The sequence below is a fragment of the Canis aureus genome, chromosome 4 (genome assembly GCF_053574225.1).
Source record: "Canis aureus isolate CA01 chromosome 4, VMU_Caureus_v.1.0, whole genome shotgun sequence".
NCBI classification, from domain to species: domain Eukaryota; kingdom Metazoa; phylum Chordata; class Mammalia; order Carnivora; family Canidae; genus Canis; species Canis aureus.
Genome location: NC_135614.1, coordinates 15,777,813 through 15,795,400, shown reverse-complemented (window position 1 = coordinate 15,795,400; position 17,588 = coordinate 15,777,813). Strand labels below are relative to the sequence as shown.

The window sequence follows — 17,588 nt, the reverse complement described above, 5'->3', positions numbered from 1 at the left end:
TCCTTTCTTGCTTTAAATAAGCAAGGACTGGAAAATATGCACAGTATTTGGAACCCAGGGGAGTGACATATTAATTCAAAGTTTGCTTGGAAGTGGAGCTTTGTGGAAATGCAGACGAGTTCCCATCCTTTTTGTTTCTACCACCCTGCACCCAAGACTTCATCTCCAGGATGTTGGGGGTAGCCCCTGTGAATGAGGGAAGGAGGGTCATCTATGGGCTGGGACTCTACTCTCCTCCCTTCCTTGGAAGGCCGTAACTGGAAGACCCAGGGCTTAGGAAATCTATGAGAAGAACCACCGCATGGGGGAATCACAACCAGCTCAGCCATGGGCACTGAACTAGTCCTTGCTAATTCTGCTGCTCTCCAGAAGCAAATCTTCACTCTGAATTAAACCTTTGCCAAAGTTTGTTTTGGAAAGGCCCTAAATCCACAGGAAAGGGCCTAACAGGGTATGATGGAAGGCCGAGACGGGCTCCCTCCTGAACGGTTGGGACACCTTCAAATGAACTCAGGTTAGCTTACAAATCACCGATCCCTAAAAGAGCACAAACTAAAATTACATTTGTTTTTATTGAAAGACAGCCTCAAGTGCTGACATGTAGTGTATGACATGTGATACATAATAATACTCTTAAACCAGTTCTGACATAATATCTCCGGCGGCCTAATAACCACAAATGATTGCTTTACTTAAGAACTAGCCAGAAGCAAAATAGATCCATGTAAAAGTAGCTCGAGCCATAAATACCTCAACAATATTTTATGTCACTTTGTAAAAGTTAAAGGAGTCCTATAATAATTAACAACAAAAACGCCATGTTCTTTACTATTGTGTGTTGGTTGTGAAAGGTTATTTCATAGTCCCGAGGCTGCCAGAGCCGTAAATTATGCAGACACCAAGAAACATTAAGGAGAAATAATAGCAATTTAAACGAAGGCTGACGTAATTCATGATAAACAGTCATTGGAAAATATTACAATGTTGTCTTTTTTGAGTGGGTTTAATCAGAAGAATGTGACCATATTCTAACATAAACCACTTCTCTTTTCCATTGTGCTAGCACTTGGAATGTTGGCACTCACCCTGGCTGCAAGGTTCTTATTCACAATAATTGCTGAATCCAGAGCTCTAACACCTCCAGGGAACCTAACAATGTAAATTTGGTATTCTGATTGATGGAAGGAGCTTCCAAGACAAAGCTCACAAGCTCCGGGGCTGCATGGTGGTCCAAGAGAGGGACTGAAATTGGAGATGCATGTAGCCAGGATAACTTCAAGAATATATACCAAAAAGATGCCTAAGTAATGCAAACACTGAAGAATTGCTTTATTGTCACGTCTAATAGAACCTTGAGATGTGGTATAAATCTGGCAGCTGTTATGATAAAAGCAAACCTTTGTCATAAGTTGTTCTGGGGGAACTGTAAACACAACAACACATCAAGAAGCAAATATGATGAGAAAGACCAAACCTGCCAACTTTCATTAACGCAAAGTATCACCAGGTCAGTATCAGAGACATGATCACAGGGTATGGCGGCCAAGCAGATGTTTATATCTGAACACACACAAATAATTACTAAATTTAATACGGGGACAGAGGGAGGGGAATTCTGTGCACTAAAAGACCGACTGGGAGCAGGGGTTTTTGGTTTTGTTTTTGTTGAAAAAACAACAACAACAACAAAACAAAAGGCACCAAGCTCAGAAACATGCCAACACGGAGACTGGGCAATATTTACCTCTCTGGAATTCACCCAGTCTTTGGGAGCTTAAAGGGAATAATATTGCTATTATAACTGCAAAGCCTTCCAATGTACAGTTCATTTAAAAGTCTTTAAGCCAACTATTGATTATTTGTGTCAACGAAGGAAGGCAAGGATAAGAGAAAACCCTGAAAATCCAATAGCTTATTTTTCCCACTAGTTTCTATTTCATTCATGATCCATTCTTTCCAAAGGCCATTAAGAGCAGCAGAAGTGATTTCATTTTTTCTTCCTCTCCTTTTCTCTGCCAACCTTCGGGTGGAGGTGCTAATGAGTTGGAATGAACTCAAATGAAGGCAGAGGAGGTCTGCCCAGGAAGTCAGGGACTTGGACAATCTACAGAGTGGGGACCCTGCCCCTGATAATCAAAAATTAATTGCCACCTTCCAAAGATCATTTATAATATCCATTATATAGCAAAACAGACTATTTTTGACTCTGGATAGCTTTTTCCAACTGAATCTATTTAAATAGTCCCAGAGGTCAAATATCTGGCCACTCCTTTAAAAATATTCTTTCAAAATATGATAAATGGCTTTCTTTGGCATTTATACTAATAAAAACGTATTTTATCTCCTCTTACCACACAAACCTTACTTTCTCTAAATAGCCCATTGCGAACATTATCAGTGAATTTTGCTCAGTGTACAAATATTTTATGTATTACAATGAGTAGCAGAACGCAAAACTTGCAAATATTTATTTTTAGACATATGGGAAAAAAAGCAATTAGAGCTAAAAATGTGAAGAATGAAGAACTCACTTAGAAGCAATTACATTGGACATGCAAACTGTTCTGCCATCAAACTTTTATTTAGATGCCATAGAGCATATTAAGAAATATCACTTGCACACACACACACACACACATACACACACAAGAAAATATTACTTCACAACTGAAAATATCCAATCACTATAAACAACATCTGGGGGTCATTAATAATTTACTCTGTGGCTGAATTAGCCAAATAATAAGTGGTCTGACTCAGAATTCCTAAATTTCTATTTTTGAAGGAAAAACAAAACATAATACCATGACTTATATTCGCAAATAGCGATGCTCTCTGGGCAGTTTCTGTGTGTCTACAAATGCGTGTCCACATGGCGATAGATTTGTGAACCCACGCAAGGCACACATCGTTTATGCCATTAATCGCTACCTCGCCTAAAGTGGTGTCCTGTTTTTGTTTTGAGGAAGTTTAAAATCGTAATATTGAGTTCACTCTTAGCTCAGAGCCTTCTGTGTAATTAGCATATTTTTCAGACTGCTAAGAATCTGACCATAAGCAGCATCTGAGAAGCTTCCCATTCCAAACTACTACAAAGCCTTTCGTATGCAGCCTCATAACACATTTTAAGAGCAAGCATACTGTTCAAATATTCCAGCCCCAAGATAAAAGAACTAACAATTTTACTGCCACACAAGCCACTGTGCTGAGACACCCTAAATATTTATACTAACGGGAGTTGAAAATAGTATCAGAGAACAAAGCCAAAATATTTCTTCTACTCATTAATAGCAACAGTCTTTGGCAAGACAGATGCCAGAAAGCCAGCACTTTTCTGATTCACTGGGTCCCATCACATGGTCTGTTATTATAGGTTTCATGGGGAGTCAACAGCCTGGTTGATTTATGGGCAAGGGAAAATAGTCTTCATGACAATCCATATTTACATTTTTTAAAAACGTCTCTAAAATATCTCTCTGGAAAGTACCAAATTTCCATTGTAAGGTACATAATTCTTATCACACTTTGAGGTCCCCAGGATCGGTGGTCTCCCAGTTGGCGGCATCTGAAAATCACAATTTTTTTTTTTGTTTCTTAGTGATGCACATGAAAATGACGTGTACTATGAATGATGTGGTCTTTGATCTGATGACACATAGCACCTCCACGTTTGGTCTATATCAGGGTCAGGAAACTTTTCTGTACAGGGTCAGAGTGGAAATATTTCCAGCCTTGCAGGGCATACTCGACTTTGCTGTTGAGGCCCAAGAACAGTCGTGGATCGGACAGGAGTGTATGAGTGTAGACTGGCAGGGCTCCAATAAAACTCTTGAAGACGGCGATGGGCCAGATGTGACCCAGGGGTCAGGGTTTGCCCTATTTAGCCCAGTGTAAGAAGGGACCCCGTGCGCGCTGAGGGAACCCTGGGCTTGCTGCCCACAATGGGCACAAGCCAAACCTACTCCCCGGGCTTCCCATGTCACACCTCACCTACAGCAGGTGCTCAGTCTGTGTCAGGGAAGGCCGAAGGGACCGACCGTGCTTAAACTCACAGGAATCATCCCAAGGCGACTGTCCAGGGGGCAGGGAAACACACACTGTGCAGGTGAATGTAAAGAATGTACTCAGCTACTTCCACGGGGACTTTTTTTTCTTTTTTGAGCACAGGTTGGACTCTTGCAATTGTTATTTACGTGAATCAGTGGGGCTGACAGTTTACTACAAAGAGCCACACTGAACACCCCAGAAGAGCACTGGCTGTAAAGTACAGAGCTGGGTTTGAATCCCAGCTCCACCACCTGACTATTGTTGGATGACTTCCTCTTAAATGGCTCTGAAGCTCAATTTTTTTCATCTGCAAAACAGGGACACTACCTACCTCAAAGTATTGTGAGAATTTAAGGAGTTGATGTATGTACTAAGTGCTTGGTACGTGTGGAAGCTGGCTTCCCTAAACTTTCCATTGAAGTGATTAATCATATAAAATATAAGGATTCATTAAATAGATAGCATTTAGGGACACAGACTATGGTTAGGCACCTAACATGGTGCCTGACACATAGTATGCTCTCAATAAAAGGTACAAGTTGGTTATTTTATTTTTTAATTAACCAGAATTCTCAGGAAATGAGTTGTCCTACTTAACCATATATAAAGTTGACAGAGAATTGTTACAAATCATTATTTTTGTAGACAGAGTGCAAGTATGTGAGAACAGAAAGGGAACTGAAAGATCACCTGGTGTAAAAGTTCATAATCTAAGACTGTACAGAGTGGACAAGTCTTGAAAAATATATGCGGATTTCCTGTATTTGTTTGATATGTTCATTTTTGCTAACATTGTTCAAAACCATGATGATAATGATGACAATGATGCACATTTTCATAAGAAGAAGATTCAGTAGCTTTCTTCACATTCTCAAATCGGGCTAAGATTCAAAAAAGCTCAGAAATCTAGTCCAATCTTCCATTTTATGTGTAACACTGGAAACTTGGAGTTAACTGAGCTGCTGAAGCTCCCTATTTGGTAAGAGGGTCAGATTCTGAACCCAGTTCTCCTGACTCCCAGTCAAGTGTCCTTTCTGGTACATTGTGTTTTTTCTTAATTTCTGGGTAATTAATAGCACTAGAGTGTATGCTTCTAAAATCATAGCTCTGCACATTTTTTTCCTTAAGTAGGCTCCACACTCAGCATGGACCCTAATGTGGGGCTCAAACTCACCACCCTGACTGAGATGGAGACCTGAGTGGGGATTAAGAACCACATACTAACTGACTGAGCCACAGGGCTCTGCACTTTTACTTAAGGCGAGGCCTTTTACCTGGGCCTGTGACTGCCCAGGGAACATACCCTACCTTCTGTTGCTACTTGTCACCACACTCTAGCACATCAGCACAATCATGGTTCAGCTGTCCCAGCATCACACCTGGGTGGAAGCAATGAAGCAAGGAGGAGCTGGCTGGCGGTAGACATTACACTGCCAACTTCCATTCCCCATCACCCCTACCACCAGCTACAACTCTAGGTGTCCCTATAGCATCAAGTCTCAATCTTCAGTGTGCATCAAGTAAGATTAATATACCAGTGACAGGATGTTGGCCATTCAAATTCAGGAGGTCAGAGGCTAAAAATCAAAGTTTTAGTGAATTTTTCAGGAGACTGAAAATCTTTGCCTGAGCTCACTTTCTTGCCTAAGCCTCCCCCCCCCCCCAAGTATTCATTGAAGAGATTCTTTCCTGTTGTGCTTTAGAGCCACACAGAAACTCTGGATTTTCATTCTGAACACTGGGTTCTCAGCGTCCTCAGCGGTAGCTGAAGAAGATCCAGTAGAAAGGGCCAATTGAGTAAGCGCAGAGCTGGCTCTGCTTTGCCTACAGCTCTGCTATTGCTCAGAAGGAAAATAATTTTGGCAATAAGATATTCTTGGAATTTATCCCAAAGAAACCATCAAAATGCTGATGGTTTTATATATAAAGATGTTCATTACAGTGTTAATTATACATTATACATTATACATTAAAGCAACAACACTAAAAACCCTAGAAGAAACGAAAACAAACTTCTAATAGAAAAGGATTATGTAAACTCTGATAAAGTCATTTGGTGCAGTATTATGTAACCGTTAACATGGTGCTTGTAAAACTGTCCGTAATAATATAGGGGAGTGTTTATTTTTTAATGACTAAAATTTTAAGACGTAACAATTGCATATATAAAATGTTCTCCAGTAAATAAAAACACTTTGGAAAAAGTCTGGAAGGAATTGATAAACTCTGATGAGATTACTGACGATAGTTAGGGAGGCAATATCAAAGAGTGGATAAGCATACCAGCTTTGAAGCTAGACAGACCTGATCTGGAATCCAGCCTGACCACTTATGGGCCGTGTGACTTTGGGCTGATGTGACCTTTCTTAGCTTCTGCTTCCTTCCCTGTGAAGTGATGGTTAATATGAGATTCCTTCCAGGGGCACTTTAAGGAGTAAGTGAGATCATGTGCGTAAAGGACTTAGCATAAGGCCCAACATATGGTACATGCTCACAGAAGAGTGGCAACTATTATTATTATTATTATTATTATTATTATTATTATTATCCTTTATATAATGGCAATAATTTCATAATGAGAAAAATATTTTGAAAAACATATGAGCTGTTTTTTATTTTTTCCCTCCTTGACACATTGTACAAAGGGGAAGAGAAATAGGTAGCATCTGGTTGACTGAAGATCCTGGTTGATGAGGGTTTGTTGCACAGACCTCGCAGCTGTGAGGCCATGCCCTTCAGGACTGGGCCCCCTTCGGGGGAACGGCCTCAAGAGCGCAGACTGAGAAGGGGGTGTCCAAGCCCATTGTGGTCTTATCACCACTGCATTCACGTTTAGCTACTGACTTTCCCAAATCAGTTCTTCAACTGCCCAGTAGGGTCATGGACGCCGGTCCTGGAGGTTATACAAGGTAGTTCTGGGGCAAGGCATTGAAGACGGGGTAAAGACCATTTGAAAAGTAGGAGGGACACTCATCCACGTGATGGACATTCCTCTCCTGAGTTGTTCATGGCCAGGCTGAGGGTGGGCTGAGTAGCTACCGGGGTTGGGAGCAGAGAAGCCACAGTCTCTCTGCTTTCAGAGGCCACTTCTCATCCCAGCCCTGGCCCATGACAAGGGTACCAATGGTCAGCAAGACCACTTCATGAGGGCTCCCAATTGTCCCCTTTGATCTAGTCCTGACACATTCCGATTGCCTTTCTTTCAGCAACTATGGTATAGAACGAATTCTCAATAGAATGGGACCTGTCATCTGGATGGTGATAAAGACAAACCTCAGAAGAACACACTTTTACCAACATCCTTTCACTTTTGGAAGGTGTCTGTGCTGGGGACGGGGCAGTATAGTTTCTGGCACTGTGTGTAGCATCTTTTTTTTTTTTTTTTTTAAGGTTTTATCTGAGAAGGAGATATCGAAAGAGAGCACAAGCAGGGGGTGAGGAGAGAGAGAGAAGCAGACCTCCCATGGAGCAGGGAGCCCAACGTGGCTCTCGATCTTAGGACCCCGGGATCATGACCTGAGCTGAAGGCAGACGCTTCACTGACTGAGCCACCCAGGCACCCCGTGTGTGGTATCTTTGTTAAAATAGCTTATCTATTATTTTAAAGACCTAATGTTCATGTCTGGAGCTGTGACGAAGAAAGCGTGACCTGTTCAACTCTGTGTGTTGTGAAGTTGCCTCGGCCAAAGGCGGAGCTCTCCTCCATGGAGCTCTCCTGAGAGACAGAAGGCCTCATCCTCATCTACAAACACCACGGAGCAAGTCAATGCTCCACAAAGTATCCTTCAGGTGTAAGTGCCACCCAGCAAGTAATCTTCCTAATAATGAACATTAAACTGGCTAAGTCCTTTTTTTCTCAACACTTTCCGAACGATTCCAGCCTGAACTGTGATCTCTGTTATTTCCAGATCCATATAGTCCACGTTTCCTTGGAACTTGTCAATGTCCTATATGCTAATGACTGACACCGTTCCTTGGTTTTCACACTGAATTCAGAAATCTGTAGGTTACAGACTATTAAGATCAATCAGTGTGGTGACTTCTAGATACAGGCTACCACTTGCCTCGACTTACGGATGCTGCTTGACTTCCTCAGAGAACACCTTTCTAGCCTGTGCAGATCCCAGGATCTATTAAACATCCTAACAAACTAATAATCTCAACCGAAGATCTTGACCAGTTTATGAAGAACTTTCCTCTGGTTTGAAGAGGTGAATAAATGTTGAGAAAAATTTCCTTTGAGTTAGATACCTTCCCTGGAGAATTAAATCAACTGGCAATGAGCTAAACCTTAAAGATTGAGGTCAAGAAATACTTGACTCTAAGAAAGGAGATAAAATGATGATTTGAAGCCTTCTGTAATTTAGCAGGGTTTTTATATTATTTCCACAAACATATGTGGAAGATGCAGAGGTGAGTCAGGCATGATTCTTACCCCCCTGTAGAAGCTTAGAGTCTAGGGAAGAGAAATGCAATAGAATCCATTAACTTTAATACCAAGCGGAAAAAAAAAAAAAAAAAGCAACTTTGGAAAAGTACTGAGGAGCACAGAAGGAGGACACAGAGTGAACAGTGTTCTAGATGATTCCTCAGAAGCTACAATTTCAACCTAGAAGCCTCCCCTTAAACACCCAGGAAAACAACGAGGCACTCCACTCCTTTACCCTCCACTGCAAAGTTGATGCATCCCTCCCTTTCCTTCTTATAGGCCCAAGGGGAAATTTCCAATTTAATAAGAGACAAGTTGATTTTTCCTCCAAGAGGCTTCCCCTGGGTTCTAACCACAACGGGGCCTCTGGGAGAAGGACTCAGGGGCACCTGGCTCCCTCAGGGGAAGGTGACATCTTCTAGGAAGAAAAAAGTTTTGCTTGCAGAGGCTGTTTTGTTTTGTTGTGTTGTGTTGTGTGTATGCGTGTGTGCATGTGCGTGTGTTTTAAATGTCTATGTTGACAGCTAAAAATGGCAGAGGAAACAACCTTTCTTTGAGCTTCAAAGTCTGGAGTATTTTCCACCTCCTCACCTGAAATAACTTCCTTCTTTTTGTTGACTCCCTCAAGGTCCGGTTGAAGATCCACTTCCTCTCAGAGGCCTCTTTTACATCCTTTAACTCCAGGGGCGCCTACAGTTTGGCCTCCTCTAGTTAGCCCTTAGTGGACTTCCTCGCGGTGTCCACCATGTGGCAAAGCTTTCCCATTTGTAAACCTTGGCAGATATTATCTCCTCTGAACATCAAAATAAGTCCTGAATCTTAGCCCCATGCCCCTCTCACTTTGGGGTGGAAAAGTATGTTCTCCAGGGTCAGGGGACCAGGGTGGGGGTTGCTAACTTTGACAACATGCTAGATCTGTGATCCTGCAGAAACTATGTTATCAGGCCGCTCATGATAAGATGCAGAATTCTTTTTTATTTTAAAGATTTTATTTATTTGTTCATAAGAGCCACAGAGACAGGCAGACAGGTAGGCAGAGGGAGAAGCAGGTTCCCGATGGGGAGCCCAATGCGGGACTCCATCCCAGGACCCCGGGATCACACCCAGGGCCAGAGGCAGACGCTCAACCACTGAGCCACCCAAGCATCCCAAGACGCAGAAATCTTAAGAAAATCACAATAAGATTTGTAGTGGCCCATTACTCTACGTCTTATCTTGGCCAAGTTGATTTTTAAGCATCTTGACGGCAGAGACCAACATCCCAACAATGCCTGGAGTTCTGCCGTAAACAGAGCCGGTGCTCAATGAATGAATGTAAGCACCCAGAAGCATTAGAAGGTACCAGTCTTTTTCTGCCCAAATCCCATCTGTTCTTCAGTCCTCCATGATGGCAACTGGAGAGCCAAAAAGGCCGTTCAGAAAAGAGATTCTAAGGGAGAGAATTTCTAGGCAATTTCCAAAGGGAGCATAAAGCCCAGATGATGGAATCGAGGCCCTCGCCAGCCAGCAATGAGAAGATTTCCTGAGCAGGCAGCGGAGCCCGCGCCTGTGCCAAGAGCCTGGCTGCTCTGCCTCCTTCGAAAACCCATTACCAAATCATGGCAAGCGAAATTTAATTTTAAAAAGGGAAATGATTTATGTGCTACAGGAATAAAGAAGTGACAGAAGCAGGAAAGCTTGCATACATTTCATTTTTTGAAATTAGACCTATAATTTTTTCATTAAGGGAGGATGCCAAGTTGGGAAAGCCAACGCGTTCTAAGCAGAAAATTAGAGAGAGGTGTACAATCAAAGTCCTGTCAGCGTCGCAACCCCATGCCTCAGAAAGAGCCCATGAGAACACGGGGCAGTTTACGCTCTGCTCCTTTCAACCTGCAGCTCTTACAGGGCTCTATATTTTTATCTGCTTCTGCTTGTTTCTGAGATGGGAAGCATCCGTCTGGCTGGTGTGTGGAAGAGACCACAGGGCAGCAAAGGCTCAATCAGGGAGGCTGGTGTAATACAGACAAGCCAGGACGGTGCCTGGCTATCAAAGTTTCCTGATCCCATCCAATGGTTTTCAGATTTTGCATCATTATGATCTTTCCCTTCCCCACATCGATCTCTCTAAATCCTACAGAACCCACTGAGCCTTCATTATCTAGAGAGCTAGTGATCAGTTATCTGTTTCTAGGTAGCCAGATCTCAGGGAGCTGGAGAGATCTTTCTGAGCCTGGTCCAAGCTGAAAGGCAATCTAGTGTAACTGGTAAGAGCCTGGATACTGAGCCAGACCGTCTAGGTTCAAACCCTGGTTTTGCCACTTGATAGCCATGGAACTTTGCTGTGCTTAAGTGTCCTTATCTGCAAAATGGCAAAGAGCAATGGTATTGACACATGGTATGCATGTATCCATTCACTCTTTTAACTGATATTTATTACACACCTTCTATGTGCCCAGTCTTGTTCTGGTCCCTGGATACACGGTTGTGAACATGCTTTCAAAGAGCTTGCATTATAGCACAGGTGGGGATGGGGGAGACAGACTATAAACATATAAAGAAACAAATAAGAGAGTTAATTTCAGATAGTGATAAGTTACAGGAAGATAATTATATGTTGGGTGATGGGGTGGAGCCAGACTTGCAAAAAGGGGAAAGTCAGAGAAGACTTCTCTGGGGAGCAGACATTTGAGCTGAGGCTGGAATGATGAAAAGGAGCCAGACCCAAGATATCTGGGGAAACACATTCCATGCAGAAGGACAAACAAACAAGTATTTCTGGAATGAGCCGATGTTGAATGATTTTTAGTAGTAAATGATACCTCATTTCCCCAAGAGTATATAGGTATGAAATAATTCTGTAAATGTTTTTTGATGAACTACTATGGACTCGATACATGGTTATGGCTGTGTTGGGTGGTGGTGCAAGAGGTACAAGGAGACTTAGTTAATGAGAAGTACTTAAGTAGTACGTGCCATGTACCATCTAAGTGCTTGAATCCCCACAGCTCTATGAGGTATGGTCTAGATCCATGACATACGGTCCATGGCTATCCCATACTTTCCCAAGCCTCTCCCCAAAGCCCTCATTATAAGGTTACTAGGAGCATAAATTCTTCTGTCTTGTTCACAACTGTGTGCACAGGGACCAGAACAATACTGGGCACACAGTAGGTGTGAACAGATAATAGATATTGGTGAAATGCATAAATGGACAAGAATGTACTGTGTGTCAGGCACTGTGGTGGGCTCTCGGCACCCCCAGACAGCTTCTCCAGCAGTCCAATGAACTTTAATCAGTCCAATTCCCTTGACAGGATACAATGAAGGTGATTGGAGGGTATCTTTGATATCAAGAGGATTTTAAAAATCAAGTGAATACATACTTATTCTGAACCTCATTCTCCCATCCCTTTCCCTAACTAGCACTTTTGCCTGTGATTTTTCAATGACCTGGTTCTTTCCTATAGTGTGTGTGTGTGTGTGTGTGTGTGTGTGTGTGAACTGATAAAAATATCTGTTTCACCCTAGAGAGGAATATGTTGATCTTGCTAATGTAATGGGATATAACTTTCTTGCTTTTCTAAATGAAATGCTAGGTGAAATATTAGCCAATATAGACACAAATCCTTTCTTCTGGAGTGAACAAGAGTTTATTGTACCCATGAGTCCAAATAGTTTTTAATAACCCATTGAGTCCCCTAAGCTACAAAAAGGAGTCCAGAGTTATTTTAAAGTATCCTTCCAAGTTCCAAAAATAGAAAAGAAATTCACGAATCAGACCCATTCCATATATCATGACTCTGAAAATTAGTTTACAGTAACAACATAACAATTCTGGTCATTAACCCTTAAGAGAGATGGTACCCTAGCTTCCAACACCTCTGCCCAAGGTCTGCTCCCCAGCCCTCTTTGTGTCCCAGTGTCCTGGAAGCCAACACCATATGTGAATCATTACATGTACTACTGAGCACATCCAATATACCACAACTAGCAGGCTTATTTGGGTTCAGTTGACCCCACTGTGTGATGAACTTCAACCTTCCACTGTCCTTCCTTGGGCAGCACATGCAACAAAGAGAAGGTACCAAGCATGGTCTTGGTTAGACCATTCTTTAATGATAAACAGAACCTCTAGAGAATTTCCAGGACGAAGCAGTCCCCCAAGAGTGATCTCTGGAGGGTAAGGACTTCTGCATAAATTGCAGTATAGAAGAAGCCTGACTCCTTTCCCACTCAGCTTCAGTTAAAGAGAAACATCTGCCTTGCTATCATCTGGGCGATCGGTGGGCACCGCAGGCAGGCAGGCAGCGCAAGGCTGAATGTGGACAGGGGCCAGGAACAAGGCCATTTGATCATCAAAATCCACTGTGACCATGAAACCTACTTTGGCAAGGAAAAAAATGTTTACTCACTTACAAATTCCCATGATCCTTAACAAAACAACTGCCTTTCCTTTCATTTCCAGCAAAACATGTGATGTTTAGAGGGGAAGAGGCAGAGTCCAGCTCGTCCTCTGTGCTTCAAAATAATGTTACACATCCTGAATTTTCCTTCATAAAAAGTCAAGGTTTCATCCCCTCTTTTGTTTTCTTCCCTCCCTTGGCTTTTTCTTCTTTTGTCTAAAATGTCATTATTTCACCCAACAGGAAAACAGAAAGGGAAAGTTCAGGGCAGAGTCAGAAAAGCTTCTTTAAAACATATTGTAAAAAGTAGAAAACTTTTCTTTTCCATGAAGGCTCTAGGAAGAGTCCCAGAGCCTTAGAGAAATGGATCCTTTATTATTTACAGAGCGAGATCGGTTTGGATGACTGTAAGCTGTCCAAGACCTAAGATTCTCCTAGAAATAATAGAGAATCTTCACTGATCATGAGGACTGTTTTGTTTTTGTTTTTGTTTTTTTTAAATCAAGTGAATACAGACTTAGTCTGAGCCTGGTGATGAGCTATTACCACCCAGTGTGAAAGGTGGGATGAGGGAGGCGCCTCACCTCATTTGCCTGGAGGAAGAGCAAATCAGGCAGGTGAGCCTGGATTAATACCTAGTGGATCTGTAAGCCTAGCACTTTCCCCCTAAACTGTGCTATCCTCCCTGCACTGCAGCAAAAGACATGTTTTAATACCGATGTTGCCATCTTCTCCCTAAGGGTCAGGGTTCATGGTTTCCTAACATGGACCAAACGTCAAGACGGCACCCCATCTCATCTCTGCTCTTTTCAGGAGAATACCACATCCTTCCTTTAACCCCATCCCATTCCTCGGTCAAGGAGCAACCCCCTCCTGCCCCCGACACACACACACACACACACACACACACACACACACACTCTGACTCCGAAGAACTTAGAAGCATGACTTATGTCTCTTTGCAGTTCAAAATTCAGACTAAAATAAACTATCTTTTATTATTTTTTAATCAACTATATCTTAATCCAGTTAGTTCACCCACATTTTAGCAGTAATTTCATCTCATTTATATATTGGGCCCACCTTACATCTCTCTGACAAAAGCAAGTACCTTAAAGTTATCCATTTATCGACTGTACTGTGCACGCCTCTGTTTGGATTTAGCTGTCAACACTTCGCACACGCGACATCAATCCGTGTGGTGTTAAGGGAAACATTGTGCATTACAAACTGGTGGACACTTAATTGTTCTAACAGGAAAAATAGACCAACTGTTTGCACATGTCTGTTTTCTCTACAGCACAGACAATAGTAACAATATGAACGATGGTATGTGTTTTACAAAAGAGGAATCAAATTATAAAAAGGTAAAAGCAAGGTGGGGATAGCCGAAGAATGCCTCACGTTAGGAGGTTCTAACAGGACAGTGGGGGCAGGAATTACATGCAGGGTGAAGATTTTTATAAAAAATTGTCATTCATAATGTCACTTTCCCCTCATTATTATTATAATCTCATTTCCTAATTGCACGTGCAATACAACCAGTCTTCACAATGCTTTCATGGGGAGTCCGTTGCTTTAGTTTTAAAAATAGTCAATTCTCTTGTGCTGCGAAAAGATCACACTGCCTTTAAGAGCACTGTTACTGACAAGATAGAAGGATTCAGGCAGGATGTCAAGGCTGAAGCTTTTCAATCACCTGCCATTAATATGATTCAATTTATGCTTATGTCATAGGTTTAGACACTACACAGCGCTGTAAGCAGGGAAGGGACTTGAATAAAACACACGGAAGAAAGCAGATGGTACGCTATCAAAACCCTTCAAGCCTAAAATAACCTTTCCCAAGTAAGGAGGATAGTTAATTAAAACCAGGATATATTTACTCTATTCTGAATATCTCAATGTAAATAAAAATCAAAATGACACCACTGTAATGTGGGACTAAATGATGAAATTTCATCGATTCTATTTTTCTTTAATAGTTTCTAATCAAACTTTTCATTAAACAGCTTCATAAAATTCCTCGGAGAATTTATTTATAGGGATTCATTGTAGATTTAAAAGCCTCACTTTTATTGTTCAATTAAACTTGTTATTCCGTGGACAACATTTAAACAATGGAGGGAAGGGGGAGGTGTCTGAGCAGTTGGGAAAGGTGGTCACGCAGAGAAAATGTGGATCGTTCCTGCCCAAGAAAGCCTAGTGCCACTTCCAGAGCCACTGCCTGGATTTGCCCCAGCCTTGGTCCGTGGACTCACACTCACGTCCTCCTGGCAGAGAGGGCACCAGACCGTTCATGAAGGGCAAACAAACCTAGTGGAGGCCAACAGTTGACCCACGGTGAAGGCAGCCATTCTTGACATGGAGAGTCACGACATGAATTCTAAGTGATTTAGGTTGTTTCCGAAAACTTTTCTATTAGCCTTTCTCCCTGTTTTTGAAAACCAGACCGAGTCCTGCCTTGTTCACGGAGCTTTCCCTGACGCCTCTCATGATCACCCTCCCAAGCCCCCCACCCCACCAGCCCACTGCTAAATTCCTCCTGTGCTTGCTTTCTGCAACACTCACCAAATACTTAATCATTGACTTTCTTGTAACATTAGTTAACCTTTCAGGTGCGTTAATCCTGTCTTCCCCAATTAGAATTTTAAATCCTCCAAACAAGCAAGAACTGTGTTTTATTTATCTTTTGAACACCCTCTCTCACCCCCACTCCATAATCCCATTTAATAGAAGAAAGCAAAAAATATATTGGTTAATAAAATAAACATTATTTAATCATAGGAAAGCAGACACTGTCCTTTTTGAGAAGGGCCTTGCAGGTATTTTATGGCAATTTATGAATTTCATGTGTCAAAGGTGTAGCTGCTAAATGCTATAAACTCTTTGCCATCAGCTCCACCATTCATCCACCTGGTGATATGGCTAATAAAATTTGATTTTTACAGCCTAGGCATACTGTTACCTAAATTACATTTGACCAATTACTGAAGTCACCAAACGTGTGGTACAGAATATATACTGTGTAGAAAATTCGTCTGTGGGCCCCCTGGCACTCGCGGTAATCTGACAGAAGTGTTTCGGTCATCTGGCAGTGTTTAATATTAGGAACATTTGTTTAATGCTAGTCACTAATTAAATTTATGTTCTTCTACCAACTGTTAGTTGGTTAGAGAAACCCAACCCCACGTTTTAACAAACGCTTTAACCCATGTTGATTTCAAATACAACCAGTTGGAAGTTTAAAAGGGTGTTCTCTGGAAATTTAGATGTAGGACCAAAAGTGGAAGGCGGGGGTGGGGTGCTGGCAAAGTGTTTAAATCAGGTCAAAAATAAGCTTTTGTGGTGGGGGGGAAGAGGGGTTCACTTACTAAAACGAAATACTACACGAAATACAAACTATCTGAAGTACAAACTCAATGAAAAGAAAAAATCTAATATTCTAATTATTAAACTGGCCATCTAGCAGTTCTGTAAAGGTACCTTTATTCCAAAAGAAAGTTTCCATTCTAAGAGGCTGGAGAAGAAAAAACAGCATTAAAATTAGCTTTACCAGAAGAAAAGTTCGGGAAAACATTCAAAAGTCAGACGCTTGTGTTTGTGAGAACATTTAAAACTAATTTAGTAACTCTTAACAACCATTGTGATCACTGTTAAATTGGAACTTCTTTCTATTACCAATTCCAGACGCAATAGCTTTGAAGCCCAATGACTAATAACTCTTAAATTAGCCAAAAAGGTTAAAACATTTTTCACTATGTTATGCTGTGATACTCTAACTTTGACTACTCTTAAATGAGGGAAAGCATTCCTTCAGTTTTATTTTGTGTCAGGAATTTACAGACCTCTTGAGTGGCAAGCAGGACAGAGGGTTTGGGAGTAGGGGATATGGAAAAAAAAACAACAACAACTCAAAACAGAAGTATTAGAAAGGGAAGATTTGTAAATGCTGATCTGAAAAGAGGGGTATTTTTTTAATGTACTGGATACTTCACCTACTTGAATAAAATGATTATTTGAATATTAAAAATATGACAATAAATTCTTCTTGGAAGAAGGGATAAATAACTTGTATAAACCTTGCTGTTCTCTTATAGACGGGTGGTCATCTGGTAAGACAGAGTTGTGAAAGGCATCCAAAAAAAAGTCTGTAAGGAAAAAAATGCCATGTCCAATGAACCAAGGTCTCCTTCCTCTTTCCTCCCTTCTCTTTTGGAACATCCCTCACCCTCACCCCTACTTACAATATCCCCCTGCAGCAGCAGGTAAAGGGCTGCTGGGGTCACGAATAATGAGAGTAGAGAGGCCACAGTGGATTTCCCAAACCTTGCTGAGGCCTGTAACAGTTAAGCAAAAACTCTGAATCTGAATAATCCACAAACTGGGGATCCTTGGGAAAACCTTAGACGACAGAATCAAGGAATGTTTCAACTCAAAGGGACCCTATCAGTGCTCTATCTGGGCCATGGGTCTCAGCCTCTTTGCCTCTGTAAGTACAGGAATTTCCAAGGAACATGTATAGCTTGATAAAGCACCCCCAGGGTATTCTGATATCCCTGCCTAGCCAGTTGAGAATCACTGATATGATCCAATCTCTTCAACAAACAGATGAGAAAATGAAGATGTGAGAGATGTGATCCTGGCTTGCCTCCAGTCATTCACTGCATCATGCAAAGGCTCCCAAACCTATGATATATCTTCTCCTTTGCTTCTATCTATAGAGA

The 17,588-nt window shown here is 41.7% G+C and overlaps 1 protein-coding gene across 1 annotated transcript in view; it reads right to left on the bottom strand.

Annotated features, from left to right (window-relative positions):
* Positions 1-17,588, bottom strand: part of ARID5B (AT-rich interaction domain 5B) — a 178,767-nt gene that overhangs the window by 72,694 nt on the left and 88,485 nt on the right. The gene's annotated exons all lie outside the window — the stretch shown is intronic.